The sequence below is a fragment of the Passer montanus genome, unplaced genomic scaffold (genome assembly GCF_014805655.1).
Source record: "Passer montanus isolate IOZ18808 unplaced genomic scaffold, ASM1480565v1 scaffold3, whole genome shotgun sequence".
Lineage (NCBI taxonomy): Eukaryota > Metazoa > Chordata > Aves > Passeriformes > Passeridae > Passer > Passer montanus.
Genome location: NW_024367707.1, coordinates 21624228 through 21640033, shown reverse-complemented (window position 1 = coordinate 21640033; position 15806 = coordinate 21624228). Strand labels below are relative to the sequence as shown.

Here is a 15806-nt window from a genome sequence, read left to right as displayed (position 1 = left end):
TGAGGAGGAGGAAAGAATTTGGACTTTGCCTACAAAGTAAGCCAGTCTGTTACCACCCAGAACTAAGAATTTGATTCAAGTTAGGTTTGTATAATATGTCATAAGTAAATTCCAAATAGGAAAAAAAATCTTGAATGGAAGAAGCAGAAATTGAGATCTGTGAAAATCCCATCCCCCAAAGCTCTGAAACTCCGTGACAGCACATTAAAAACAACACTCTGCCTATAGATATAATTTCTGACAGCCAAATATTAAAGCAGGCAGATTTTCAATGCATATTGAATAGTTGAGGTTGGATAAATTCTGGAGTTTATTCAATCCAACCCCCTTGCTCAAAGGAAGCTTCTCAGGACTGTGTCCAGTTGGTTTTGGACAAGAATGTACCTCTCTAGCCAACCTGGTTGTTCCAAGGTTTGATCACACACAGTAAAAAAGCTTTATTCTATTTATTAAGGTTTAAGTGGCTGTGAATAACCAACCTTTCTCAGATAGTACAGAATGTCCTAATATTTATTAAAATAAAACTTCTATCAAAATTCTTTGACAGTTTCCAAGGCTTTCCATTCTCCTATTTTTTCCTTTCTTCCAGCAATAGATTTTCCTTGGTTTGCTCTTTATATAATGTCATGTTTAACAGTCTGTAAGTCTATTAAACCCAACTGCATGATGAAAAGACCTACAAAATGTACTTGCAGAGATTTATGCCATAGGCCCTTCCCCCCAAACCTACAAATAACATATTAGAGAATAACTAACATGTTCACCAAAGTCAGACAGAAATTAGGTTCAGAAGCCTGGCTGCTTTTCAGCTAAAATCTCTGCAATCATTAAAAAGGGTCAATCCTTGCTAAGTTAAAAGAGGGTCAGGTATATAATTTGTTTTTAAGCTATTTCTATTTAAATATTACTGAGTGTAGTAATTTTCCAAGGCTCTCTAAGACCTCAACTATTCCTTTAAATTGTTGTTGTTTAAATTCCTTTAAATATTAATTTATCATCTAATGATACATCTTTACATTACTTAGAAGGATCATACTTACAGAGGGCTCTTTTCCTTATGTGAGGAGGGATTTTGTATACCATAATATCAGTTAAATCCACATCTAAAAAATAAACAAAATAATCATAATAAATTCACAGTCTTTTTATACTATATAAATCACAACCAGTGGGCAGGCACCCTTCTCAGATTAACTGTAAATGTAACTTCTGATTAGCAGTGCTCACAATAAAGTTTACTTAAAATAGAAAAACTGATCTTCTACTGGACCTTACTGAGTATTAGTCATGGCAATACCCAGCCAGAGCAGGAGCACAAACTAATAAGCTTATGCTGAAAAGGACTGACAGCATCTGGTGAGTGGGTAGAACAGCTGTAGGAAATATATGTAAACATATTTACCAAAAGGCTTGGTGCTATTAAGAAAAAGGAATGTGTATGATACATTGAGTTTAAGAGAGCATTTGCTACTATGCTTGCTTTTCTACAGCTAAACTTCCAAAACATTGTTGTTTGGAAGAGTTATTACTGTTACTGTCACAAGAGAAGCTCCTGTGCCAAAACACTGAAGTTCAAAAGATCAGGATGTAGGTCTCTTACTCCATTGGGTGCAAGTACTAGGTGAGGGATGCTTCTACAAAGAGCTGGCAATGAGCATACAGTTAAAGCAAATTATTTTAGGCTTACTACAGGTTAAATGAAGGTTTATACTTTGTAATGCCACAATCTCATTCAAGTACATTTACATTAAAAGGCTATGTCTTTTAAGACCTCACATTTATCCCATATTGCAGAAAAAGAAATTTGGAATTCCAGTCTCAGCTGTTTGATTTAATCACCAACCCTACCAATTACCCAAGACTGCTTAAGAATTTAACATGAGCTCTTATGACTTACAGAAAGATATGATCTCACCTAAAGAACACAGGAGGCAGGTGTTTGATCTCAACTCACCACGCAGGTTCTCTGCATAGTCAGTGGTGAGGCACAGGCACTCCAGAGAACAAGTCACTATTTTCCAAGGTAGGTGGGATGAGTCACCCCATGGAGATCCCTCTCTCTAATTATAAAAATTATTTAAATTACTCACTTAGTCCTGATGCTGCAGCTGGGCAAACTGGATCCCTCCTACAGCTGTGCTAGCTCAGGCAGGGGTGAGCTCCCTTTACTCAATGCATAGCTAAACAACAGGTGCTCTGATCCCTCTCCTGAATGACAATTACAACCTTATGATCAAGTTTTTGATAAAAACCAAAGTAAGTAGCATTCTTACCAAATTAAAGGTAGTATTAAGAGTTTCCTTAGATGGTACCTGTCCTTAAATGGACTTCCAAAGACTGGTACCATTCAAGCAGACAGCAATGCAAAGGCTGATGTAATTCATGTTGAAGCAACCTCTCCTGAAGATGGCATGATTTATCTACACATAGCCTTTGGCTTTGCCCCTACTAAGACAGCAGACAGGGGATGTTGGCAAGCTGTGCAGCTTTGCACTTCACGAAGCTTTGCTGCAAGCCCAGCTTTCAACAGAAACATGAGAGGCTGTTGTTGACCTCCATTATTGGTAAAGGCCACATCCACAGTTCAGAAAAGGCTTCTGAACAAGCCTCCCTTGTATTATGTGAATATTTATTTGTCACTCTATTATCACAAAAGCATATGACCTGAAGAAAGGATCTTCATCTGATGCCACTTCTGCCCTGCTACCCCCAGACCTGCCACTTAGTTGTGGAAAGCAAATGCCACCCTGCTCAGCTACATGACCTTGTGTCTTCTGTGACTGAAACTTTGGGATGCTTGTGGGATGTTTGGTGTCACTCTGCTTGCAAGATCTCAAGCAAAAATTATTATCATCTTAGCCCCAGAATAAACGCCTGATGATTAGTTTATACAACAAGCTAATATTCTCCTCACCTCAGCAATTGTTTTGGCGAAGTGCTTTGGTTTGTCTCCTTGGGAAAAAAAATCTCCTACCAAACTACTTCTTGAAATAAACATGTGAGGTGAAATTAAACCTTATTTCAGCCTAACATCTACTTTTTTGACACTCCTTACACAACTGCAGGAAACAGGATTTTTCCAATTCACATATCAATCAATAAGCAGGAGAAAGAGGATACTCCAATTACTGACTGAATCAAAGTCTACTTTGAGACCGTACTTTTCTACAGCCATAGTGTAGAGCTTTAGGTTTATGGCATTGGATCAGGTAAAAAGGCATACCAAAGTAAAAAATGCAACAGCAGTGGAAGGCTAAATGTTACTGATACATCTACATGAAGAAAATAATAGAAAAAAGGGGAGAGTGTGACAGTTTCCTTAATGCTTTTTTAAAAAAAAACAACCAGAGATGTAATCCTACTGAAAGTTTACCATCATCTCCAAGAGAGCGTGAAAAAGCTTGTGGGTTACATACTGAATTGCAATTAGTTTTAGGGTCTCAAGGCTCTCCAGACTGTAAGAATCATTCCCTGAACTTTACCAATTAGGGTTCTAGTTCCTGAAAAATCCATTTTGAAACATCAAGAGGACTCCTTCAGCCAACTGCATTCTTCAAACAACATCTTCATAAATATTTGCTCTGATTGAAAATGTTTTACCAATACACAAAATCATAAAAGTGAATATTGCCCGAAACAGTATTTGGATCTGCAGCATGGCCTGGTTTCCAACTAACATCCTATTAACCATATAAATATGGACAAAATAATGGAAAGGAAGAAATGCCTGATTATGCTAAGTTATGAACATGTTGCCTTTTGTGTAAGAGCAGCATCTCTAGTTTAACTAGCATGCAGGGAGTTTTTTATTATTTATTTATTACCTCCAACAACAGAAAACCTTGGTAGTGAAACTAGATTTGACATGTTGGCTCAAACTCAATCTTTTAGCAATTCCAGCAACCCACCTCCAACTGCTGTTTCAAAGATGATACAAGGAACTTTATTAGTCAGGCAAGGATCTGAGGTGGAAGTCTGGATCAACACTATCACTCATGGCTGAAGAGGCAGTCCATGAGCAGAGCATCAGCTCAAAGGACAGCAGCTCCCAGCTAAACCCTGCTAAGACCTTCTCCAATGAAGAGCTATTTTCATTACAGTCTTTTCTGTCCCATTTAATGAGAAACTGAATGTCCTGAACCTTGCACAGATCAAAACAGGAAAAGTCAAAGTCTTGAATTTGGCACCTTGAGTCAGATCCTTCCAGCCAAACTCACAGAGGCAGCAACACAGACTATATCTACTGCAGATCCATAGGCTGACAACAGTTTCAGTCCATTCATTCCATGATCTAGGCCTTGGGAACACAAAAGAATGCAAGTGATGCCAACATCCTATACAAACCTTTGCCTCCCACTAGCATTATTTGCCCACAAAGACACACTCAGCAGGTGCCAGTTTGTCAGCTCCACAAAGAAGCTTTAACTCCCCCTTCAGTCTGCTTCTTAAGTCTAAGTTCCCCTCAAAATCTGGTTAAATGTCCCCTTCTCTCAGAACCTTGATTAACAAAGACAAAAATATTAAGTTTGGCCTGAAAAATCTTCTTGTCACTCTCTGAAGCTGCTCTATAGATTCGGAGTGAGTAACTACAGCAAGAACAGGGAGAAGTCTTTCACAAGAAAATGGGTAACAAAGGTATTTGTGCAGTATGGAAATCCCTAAATGCAACCCTTCAGTGATATTTAGATAAAAGGGCATTTCAGCACCAGGAAGTGGTTTGTTTTCTTTTTGCTTTCCTGTCCACAGATCCCACTTAGTTGCAGATAAGTTTCTAAGTCACAAAATTTATTCTTGACCTGTACCCACTATGAACTTCAGTAAACTCAAATAATCTAAAAACTCAGTTTTATCTCTTTAATATATTTGAGTACTTTTAACAGGAAACTGCAATTTAGGCCACTTAGTTCTCTATGCAAATTAAAACTGTTTGTATTCAAAACATAAATACAATTAACAATCTTCTTAATGAGATACTGTTTTAATTTCGCTTGTGATTCAAATATTTTTATTCCTTTAGTGCTTCTAGGAGCACAAAAATATACACATCCAGAGGTGGAAGTGAGCATTTGTAACACACATCTGTTAGCTAAAAAGGAAAAAGCACAGCTCTGTTTCACGTTGCAGAGCAGCTTTTATCAAGCTGAACACAGTCCAATGCCATGGAAAATGGTAAGTTTTGCTACAGGGAAGTTTGAAGTCCAACCCTCTCAACATCATCTGTCACTTTACCAGCAGAAACTGAAACAGCTTACAAGTGGTTTTTATCCCAAATTAACCTTTACCCTCTTCACAAGAAATGTGCTGAGCACGTTGTGGTAAAGTTTCCTGCACACAGGATGAGTTCTCTCCTCATGACCTCTGGTTGTCACACTGCCTACATGGAGAAGCCCATGAGAACAAGGGACATATTTTCTGTTGAGGAGTCTGGACTGGAAACACTTCTCTGAGTTTGATGGTCCTTTCAACACCCTCCCAACTCACCTAGAGCAGTCTTTCATCATAACCATGAAGTTAACAATGCAGACACACACTGCTCTAACTGAAAAAACAAACTCCCTCTCTGAGCTCCTCCTGCTGCAACAAAGAGCGAGGCAGGGGAACAAAGGCAGGGGAAAAAACCCATTGAAACACAACAAATCAAACAAACAAGCCCACAAAAATCCCAAGCAACCCACCAAAACACCAAAAAAAGAAGGAAAAAACCCAAACCCAAACCAAACAACCCCCCAAAAAACACAAATAAGCAACCAACAAAACAAAACCAAACAAAAATCAAAACAAAAACCACAAACAAAATCTAAACCCCAACTCTTTATGACCTGAAATGGAGATGAACCAGACACACACAACATTTGTAAAAGATTTCATACTGTTGTTGTTTACAGATCAATGGCATTAACATATTCTCCCTCACACAGGCAATGAGAGGGGGACCACAGACAGGACAGAGGGACAAGAGCACTGAAAGGAGATGTGTAACAAGAAGTTTTGGTCAAGTTTGGATTACATCAAAATGTCTAGGGAACTATCTGACCTACCTGCCTATAATATTCATCCCCTCCACAGACTAACGTAGCACTAATTAATGTCAGTGTATACTGGGCAAAACAACCCAGGAACCACGATGCTAGCACTGTCCTCTGTGTGATGGGATGTGACATCCTGCTCTGAAATCACTGAGCTTCACCTGGGCAACAGGACTGCACCTCAGAGTCAAAGGGAAACTTTATTTTCCTGACACTACATTTTCCAGCATGGAAGGAATGGCCCATTAGGTCACAGGCACAGCAAAAAAAAATCTCTCAAGCACTCATTTCCACATGGCATTGTTCTGAATCACTGTGATTCTTACACTTACTATTTACATGTTTATATAAATGAAGAATACATAACAGCAATGCATGAATTCTTTCTCTAACATTTGTGTTTTAAATAAGATATAACTAATTGACTCAGGATTTGAAACAGTGTCAAATTTGAAAATTATTTAGAAAATTAAAAATAAATGTTAGTGTAGGAGTAATATTCCACAAAGGTTATTACTAAGATTTAGGCAGCATAGCAAAACTGGAGTCTTAAGCTACTAATGCAAATTTGCTGGTGCATATTTCTCCATCAACACTTTTTTTGTACTCCCGTTTTGTTCATGTTTTTCTGATCACGTAACTTTTTTTCTTACAGAGTACATGCCTACGCTATGCCTAATGGCCACAATACTAGATATATTTTTAAATATTTTTTTCTGCTGTTCCAGTATCTGATTCCTTTGTGCTGCTTTCATTTCTTCTTCCTGGAAAATAAAATTATTTGTTTGCTTACACTGACCTTTCTAAATCAATGGGACAGAGGGTTGCTGCAGGCCAAGATCCTGACTGCATGGCTCTTCCCTGCATTTCTTTCTGGAGTCATGTGAACAAGTGGTGGGATGCTGGCAGTTTGAAGCATAAGCCTCTAACTCCTCAGAGGCCAACCAACCACAGTCTGTGCTTCCCACCACTGTTCCCGTTTCAACGCCTCGGTGGAACAGCTGTCCCAGTGAAAGGAATCCTTTTTAATGCCAGTACTACCCTGTGGGTAAACAGTAAGATCACCCTGTAACACACAATGGAGGGGGTGTGCTGCTTTGGTTTCCTGCCAATTTCTCAAAATAGTTTCCTGGACAAGTTACAGGAGGCCTGTCACTAGTGGTGTCCCCCAAGGTTCAATTCTGAGCCCACTGCTGTGCAACTTATTCATCAATGACTTGGATGAAGGGGCAGATGCCTCCTCAGCAAGTTCTAGTGCCACAAAGCTGGGAGAAGTGGCTAATACCACATAGTTCTGTGCAGCCCTTTGGGAAGACCTTGACAGGTTGGAGGGAATGAGAACAACCATTTGAAATTCAAGGAAAACAAATACAAAGTCCTGCACCTTGTGAGGAACAAACCTGAGCACCAGTGCAGGCTGGGGGCTGACCTGCTGGAAAGCAGCTCTGCAGAGAAGGACCAGGGGGTCCTGGTGGACAACAAGCTGTCCATGAGAAAGCAGTGTGCCCTTGGGGCCAAGAAGGTCAGTGGTGTCCTGGGGACCATCACTAAGAGCATGGGCAGCAGGTCAAGGGAGGTGACCCTGCCTCTCTGCTCAGCCCTGGCGAGGTCACACCTGGAGTGCTGTGCCCAGTTCTGGGCTCCTCAGTGCCAGAGAGACAGGAAGTACCTGGAGCAAGCCCAGGGAGGGCAATAAAGGTGATTAAGAGACTGGAGTACCTCTCTTATGAGGGAAGGCTGAGAAGGCTGGGCCTGTTCAGCCTTGAGAAGAGACTGAGAGAGGACCTCATCAGTACATACAAGTATCTGAAGGAAGGGTGTGAAGAGGATGAAGCCAGGCCCTTCTTGTTGGTGCCAACCAATACAAGACACAACGGGTGAAAACTGATGCCCAGGAAGGTCCTGAAAATGAGGCAGAACTTTTTTACTGCGCAGGTGACCAAGCACTGGAACAGACTGTCCAGTCAGGGTGTGGAGTCTCCCTCACTGGGGATATTCAAGAACTGTCTGGACACAGTCCTGTGCCATGTGCACTGGGATGACCCTGCTTGAGCAGGAGGTTGGACCACTGTGTCCCTTCCAACCTGACCCATTCTGTGATTCTGTGATTAACTTGTAGCAGAGCAACTGAAACCTAACCATGCAGGAATCGTGATATGAACTGATGATCATCAATCACTTTCACCACTTTAAAACATACTGGAATTATATTTGGAATATATTGAAACTGGTTGGTATTTGGCTAAATGAAAAAAACTCCAAATCAGTAGCACGAACAGGAATAAATAAAGAACGCAAGGTACAAAGAAAATAGGTAAGTGGCTTGACTGTCTCTGAAGTGTTGTAAGAGGAAACCAGACCAAATGTCACTGACACATTTCTATGAGTTTCATTACAAATCAGTATCTAAGATCAATAGCTTTCTATTAGAATACCACATTTCAACAATTGTTCCCTATTTGTGAAAATTCTTGTGAGTTTCCCCAGTTTTGACTATTAGCCTTACCAAAATACTATATCCTTTGTTGAGGTGTGATTGAGCAAAAAAGCTATTAGAGAAATTAAATGTCATGTAGTAGATACTATGATGTTATCTCTGAGACAGAAACAAGAAAAAGTGAAGTTTGGTAAGAGTAACAAAAAGTATTTCAGCTGCTCTGATGGTTTTCATGTGTAAGACGAGCAAACATACAAACAACTGAGGATAAACAAAAATGTTGGAGGTACTTATTTCAAAGGTTCATGTCTCTTCACACCAGCATATTACTGGTTAAAATGCTCCATTCAGACAGAGAAGGTAACAAGTACTTGTGTAGCTGCAGTACATGTTGTACAATGCTTTATTCCACAATAACATTCTTGTCTGTCAGCTACTAACAGACCAGATGTAATAAACAAGCCAGTCCAAATTTCCAAGAATTCAAAGAATATGAAGACTCCTATAGGGTATGGCCATGGATTTCTGTAGTAGAGGGCTTTTAAAAACAATTTTTAAGTAACTGCAACCACAATCTACTGGTTTGTTTTCAGCAGCTAATACCGATCAATCTTTAGAACTGACACAGTTTACTGGCCTTCCAAAATTTATTTAAAAAAAAACAAAAAACAACTGCTGCAGGGATAACAGCAACAATCACCAAAAAAAAGTTATAAATGGTAAGCAAAGACAAAAGGTCTATATTAATGCTGAGTTCCTTGCAGCACTCAGTGCTCAAAAATAGGTACCTAAATGTCAGAATTGTATCAATTCTCCAAGCACTTACATGACTTCTAGAACTGGTATATTACTACAGGCCAAGTTTACCTGAATTTCACTTTTTTAGAAGTAAATTTTGCATGAAAACAAAAAAGCCTGAAAATGTGAATGATGTATCCCAAATTACTTTCCTTTCTTCAGTTCATGACTCACTCTCATGACTATGTGACTCCCAATTTTTGCATGTTAAGGCAAGCCACAGTGACACTGACTTGTGCTAACTTCTGTTGCCTCCCACCACACTTTATCAGAAATTCATAAGCATGCTGCCTACCTCAGCAGTCAAACCTCCACAGCAAGGCAGCAGAAATGATCATTTTGCCCACAGCTATCTGTCTTGTTCTTCAGGCCCAGATGAGAGCAGGCAGCTACATTTCAGCCACACTGCATTTACAGTCCATCACCTCATAAAAGCCACTTTCAGCAACAGGTTAAACTAAGCTGCAGCACAGTGTGAGCACATGTTCCTACACCCTCTGTTTCTGCTGAAGAGGCATTACCTTCCAGCCAAAGGGTGGGACCCAAAGCTGCATATAAAGACTAGGTCAGAACAAAATCTTAATCAAGCCTGGAGTCTTCTCTGAGAGCAGGCAAAGCCAGATCCTGAGAAAAACAGTATAATGAGCAGCACTGGTATTCTGTGCAGCACCTCCATGTTTGCACTCCCATATTCAGCTAACAAGCAACCTGAGAACTTCTGAGCTGGGCATCACACCCAGACCTTGGTATTTAAGGTCTGGAGGTAACACAACAGACAATGTTACCAGTGTCCCTGGCTGGCCCTTCCAGCTCTGTTACCCTCTAGCCCTGCAGATACCACACTGCCACCCCCAGTGACTGGCCTGAAGCCTTGCAGCAGGGCTTGCAAACATTGAGCATTTTCGTTTTTCAGACTTGCTTTGTTTGAACTTTACTGACTTGCTTGCAACTTTGTTTTAGCCTGCAATTAAACTTGGTTCAGCTGTGACAACAATTTTTTCGAACTGTACAGATGTCTGTGGCTGATTTGTTTTAATTTTTGTTTATATTTGCATCATACCATCATCATTTTACAGCTCAACACAATGATTTAGTGTAGAAAAATAAAGGCCTGGTATGATAGCAGAGGCCTTCAGACTTGGAGACATAGGATGGAATAGAAGCATGGGATAAAAAGAGAGAGGGTACAGAGCTGGCACTTGGTGGGACTGTGGCTATAGCTCACCCATGGTCACTTAAAGAACTGCAGACTTAAGGCTGAGCAAAATTAGTTCTAGAGTCATCAATTGTATGTATGGTATCACATACAGTAAATCTGGACATAACTTGGAGCTACAGACAAACAAGAAAAGAGCCACATTTAAAAGCTTGTCAGCAAATATAAAAATGACCTTAAATGGATCCTACTAAATGGATCAAGAAACTACCAACATGAACATCATACTCCTCAGATATTCAGATCCTTCAGTATCTGAAGTCTTTGGATGCTGACAACTGCTAAAATGCCTCCACATACCCACCACCAGAATGAAACCACCTTACAGTTCAGAGGGGGAGGCAAAAGGTGAGCATTACAGCATGAGAGATGCTTTATGTGTTCAATGAATTTAACTGCATAGTTACTTATTGAGACTTTGCCCTATACAGAACCATTATTTCTTTTCCAGTAACTACTGGATCCAGCCAAGTAATGATTCCTGGATTAGGTTGTAATGAGTTTTAATTATAATAACAACAACTGTCTTTAAATATAACATTGGTTTCATCTTTGCACTTATATAAAAAAGATTCTGAGTGTAACAGCATGTATGTGGAATTTTGTGCCATTCTTCACTGTTTACATGTACCAGCAGATGCTGTGGTCCTGTGCTTTATAAGATAATTTCTTCAAAATTAGGAGCACTAATTTTACTGTTTCCAGCATTTTCATATCTCCTCTCTACTCTACAGAGATCATTTACAGAGTTTTTATAGACTAAAGATGCAAGAATGAGAGCTAGCCATAAGAGGCTAGTCAGGACAGTTTGTGATCATTTGGATAATTTCTATGTTACAAGCACAATATATCTGCTTCCACTGAAAACATACAGATATCACTGTGAATCACAGACATCACTGTAATACATTTTCTCAAGTAATTTTTCTAAGCAGCAAATGTCCCAAAACGCAACTTTTTAACTTTTAGAAGTGAAATAAGCTAGAACTGCATGACAAAAATGAAATGGGACATTATTAAAGTCAGTTATCAATAGCTTTCAATCTTTTCTGATTTGAAAATGCCTTGAAAATTTTCCAGTGGAAGAACAAGCTAATTTAAAGCTACGGATCGTGGGTTGTATTCCTCAGTCACTTCCCACCAATTTTATTTGCATAGTTCATGGACAATTTAAAACCATCAACTTAAATATTCTAAGAACTAAACAGCTGTTTCCATCTGCTCAGAACTACACAAAATATTCACCTAACAGTCTATATTTTCCATGTTTGGTCTCGATTTAGAAGCAAATTTGTATCTGGAAAGTGTGAGCAAGTGTCTTTCTGGGTATTTTCCAGTTCTGAAAAGGGAAAGCCTATTAATAACTTTTTTTATGCAATTAAAAAAAAAAAGAAGAAAGCAATCTTTTTTCAAGAATGCAATCTTTTTTAAACAAAAAAACCCAAAATAGAATGTAACTGAAACCCCACAAGGCAAATAGTTCTTCATAAAGTATACAGTCACAAACAATTAGCACATTTGCTAATCCAAAACAAAATGAGTTAGAAAAAAAATCAGTCTTGGCATTTCCTATGTGGAAGAAGTCAGGAACCACTGGTTGACGTGAAGGAGAGTAGCCTTGACCTTTTAATACTGAAGCAACAATAGTGTCAAAGCCCTGTGAAAACCCAGCTACTAAAGGATGATGCAGGAAAAGTGGTATTAGTGTGCATTCAACAAGCACTTTGTTAATTCTTCCATTCTGAATATCGCTGTGGCTAAGTGCCTTAGGAGGGACAGCTCTGGGGTAATACACACAAGATTTTTAAGGAGCAGTCTCCAGGCAATGAGCTACTAAAGTGCATCCTTATTCTGGCTATGAAATTATCTGAGTGCTAGAGAACATCAGGTATGCAGCCACAGTTCACAATAAAGTCTCGAAAAGTTACAGAAATTGAAAAAAATTGTCCTCTTTCCTTCATTTACACTCTACAAGTTATTATATGAACTAAGTCCCATAAAATGTTTAGCTAATTTAGACAAGATTTTTAAAGAGCACTCTGCAGGCAACGAGCTACTCAATTGCATCCTTATTTTGGCTATGAAATTATCTGAGTTCTAGAGAACGTCAGGTATGCAGCCTCAGATCACAATAAAGACTGTAGAAGTCAAAAAATTATCCTTTATCCTTCATTTACACTCTATAAGTATTATATGACCTAAGTCCCATAAAATGTTTAGCTAATTTAAATTATTGGTATCATAAATTACAATCTTGCAAATGGATGAGTGTTTTCAGAGATCCAGAGGGCATGAGAAGGTAAAGTATATTTGACTGTAAAGTCAGGTACAAGATGCAAAAGTCAACATATTTATTAACATTTGCATAAAAGCATATGTCATGAAACTGCAATTATATCTGCCTTTTACAACTGCAGATAAAATTAGATCACCTGGGAGTGAACGGCAGCATCTAAATAACTGGAGTTCAAACATATTCAATTTTTCTCCCCAGTGACAGCCCCCAGGTCCACCCTGCATAAGTAAGAATAGAATTTGTAAACACTTATCCAAATGGATTTTCCTAATGTGTTCTGCCATGCTACACAAGGACTCCTTAATGTGCCAAGATCACAACCCAGAATGCAGGATTCCACAGGGCAAAGTATACTGTGAATTTCTCTTCAGTTCTAGGAAACCAGTGACTATGTGGTGATTGCCCTGTTTTCCAGGCACTTTTATAAACCAAAATCCTTTCAGTTCTCATGTTCAGACTTTCCTTTTTGATCACTAATATGGAAACTGATCTCAGGACAAGAGATATCTTACCCCTTTTGTGCTAAATGACTTCAAAGCCAAAACATTTAAGTTACAATATGCCAGTGTCATCTCTGTAGTGATGGATGCAGCTGGACATAGAAGAGATCTTTCTTATTCTGTGAGCCTCCTATTTAGCAAACTGATTTAGTCTAGTCTAATGAAAGATGTTTTGTAATGGATGCCAAGTACTCATTGGTACTTAGTGGTGCTCCTGGGGAAGGAGAAGAAGTACATTTTTTAAACAAGACCCACCAGAGTGGCACCAGATGACTGGAGCTGTGCTGGGACAGTTACAAGCTGCTTTAAAGTCTTGAATAAAAATCATGAGATATTTTTTTGTCTGCACTTGCCTCTTCGCTTCACTGCATAGCAAGATATCCAAACTCTCAATTACAGACAAGTGTGTTTCTCCAACTCCTAAAGCAGAATAAATATCAACACATATCAAAACAGAATCAACTGAAATCACTCATTCCCCGTGCTCTGGGCATCTACTTTTTCCTTCGTATCCATAACCACGGCCCCTCAGCTTTACTTTTGCTCCCAGCAGAGCTTCCTTAATTAAACAGTCCTCAAATATTTTTCTTTCAATTTTTCCCCCCTCCATAGCAAATACTATCTGAAAGCATTTATCTCCCAGTCTTCCTTCTCAAAGAAATAGATGACCGTGTGTGGCAGAATTGACTTCATAACTATTACTTAACCCATCAAAGCAAATGGTTAACACATACAACCCATTGTTTGAGGATAAAATGCACCAACAGGCACCACACAAAACAATGTTGATTTGTCCAGCTTTGAATCCAAAATAGAATTAGCTTTTCTTCTGGTAGTATATGTTTTTCAAAGCTGATTCATGGAGAAATATCAGGAAATTAATGTTTTTATTAGTACTAAAGTAATTTAAAAAAATTAAATGCTACTTGTCAAACTATTCAAACGTCTTAAATATTCACAAAAGACATTTTTTCAGAATTTATCTTCAACAGCCATTTAAGTACACAGTTAAAGAACTCATCCTTGAACTAGCAAGGATGAACAAAGAGCTCATCTGTTTGATAGTGCATCATTGCTGACTTGAAAAATTTTGTATTATCACCTAACTTATTGTTAAAAATATGTAAAATGACCTTAAATTCTAAATTCTATTTTTACCTCATTCATATTTCTTCGGACTATGAACTACAAAACACTAACACAATAAAGCAGTGATAGCTTTTTTTTTCCAGTAACTACAGAAATATCAAAATTACTATGTTGATAAATAATTGCAATTCTATGCCAAGTTTTTTGGCCCATCGATCCCACTATCCCAAGATGCTTCCAGAACACTACAGCAAACCTATATATGTACACAACTGGAGTTTCCTCCACACCACTGTTTTTCTCTACATCTCCACTTTGAATGTTTGAAAGTATTTGGCAGCTGCCTGGGACAGCTCCAAAAACCACTTTGTCTCAGATCAGAGCAGATTTGACTGAAGGAAAGTCTCCAAAGTGAACGTGCACAACCACAAGTGAAAAATGCCTCCACTTAGAAACACCAGATCAATGTTCAAAAGTACCAGTAAAAATAGCTCAGAGTTAATAGATGAGCAGCACTTTTAAAACACTTTCTTTGCTCATGTTAAAATGGAGAAAAGGCAAAAGTATCATTTCAGACAGCTTATTATTACAATGTTTTCAAAGACAGTACGCTCCTACAAGGGTCTGTGCCATAATACATCCTTCAGATTATTTTATCTTCACATCCTAGACATTTCTGGGGTTAAAATTTAGCAGGAACTGCATTAAGTATAGGGGTTTTTTAATACGGAAATTACAGAACGATCTTGAACATAAATATTCCACAAGGTATATATTCTTGTTTCAAAACAAAATCAACATAGATACATCTCAGGAATAAATTATTTCTATCATGTTTGACTTCAAATCCCGAAAATACCTTGGCAAAATTTATTTTCAGTTTTCATAGCACATATTCTATCCTAACAGCAAACATACTATTAAAAATATCATGATGGAATATGCAAAAAAGCTGGAACAACTTTCTCTCTTGTACTGTGCACAGTTCAGCAGAGACACAGTTCACGTAGTTTTGTTGTAGAAAAATATTTAGTTTTTTATTACTGTTTAAAAATCTGTGTGAACAAAGCATAAGGACAGTGTTTACCTAGGTTATGCCATTATCATGCTATGAAAAGGTTAAGCAAGGGGTACAGTCTATGGATGGGATTCACTTCCCTGAACTGTACTGAAGTTAAGCAAAAGAGACAACTAGATAGAATTGAGTAGGGAAGGATAGGAATCTTCAAAAGGTCATTTTCTCTAACTTTCAAACAGCTATCTTAAGAAACTATGAAACAAGATTAAATTTGCATTCCAGCATCTCATGGTTAGTAATGATCTACAGCAGTGGATTGTGCTTATTTGATCCATCACCATCCTCCTCACTGCCCATTCCCACACACAAAGAATCTGGGTTTGCTGGAAATTCTTCTGTTTCTTCTTCCCCAATATGACTGTGAGA

At 38.6% G+C, this 15806-nt stretch overlaps 1 protein-coding gene across 7 annotated transcripts in view; it reads right to left on the bottom strand.

The window, feature by feature from the left end:
* The window catches only part of INPP4A (inositol polyphosphate-4-phosphatase type I A), an 83490-nt gene that overhangs the window by 47528 nt on the left and 20156 nt on the right, over positions 1-15806 (bottom strand). For all 7 annotated transcript variants that reach the window (XM_039714075.1, XM_039714072.1, XM_039714073.1 and 4 more), the window contains exon 4: positions 1041-1103. The gene's annotated coding sequence lies outside the window, so the exon portion shown is untranslated. The remainder of the gene's footprint in view (positions 1-1040; positions 1104-15806) is intronic.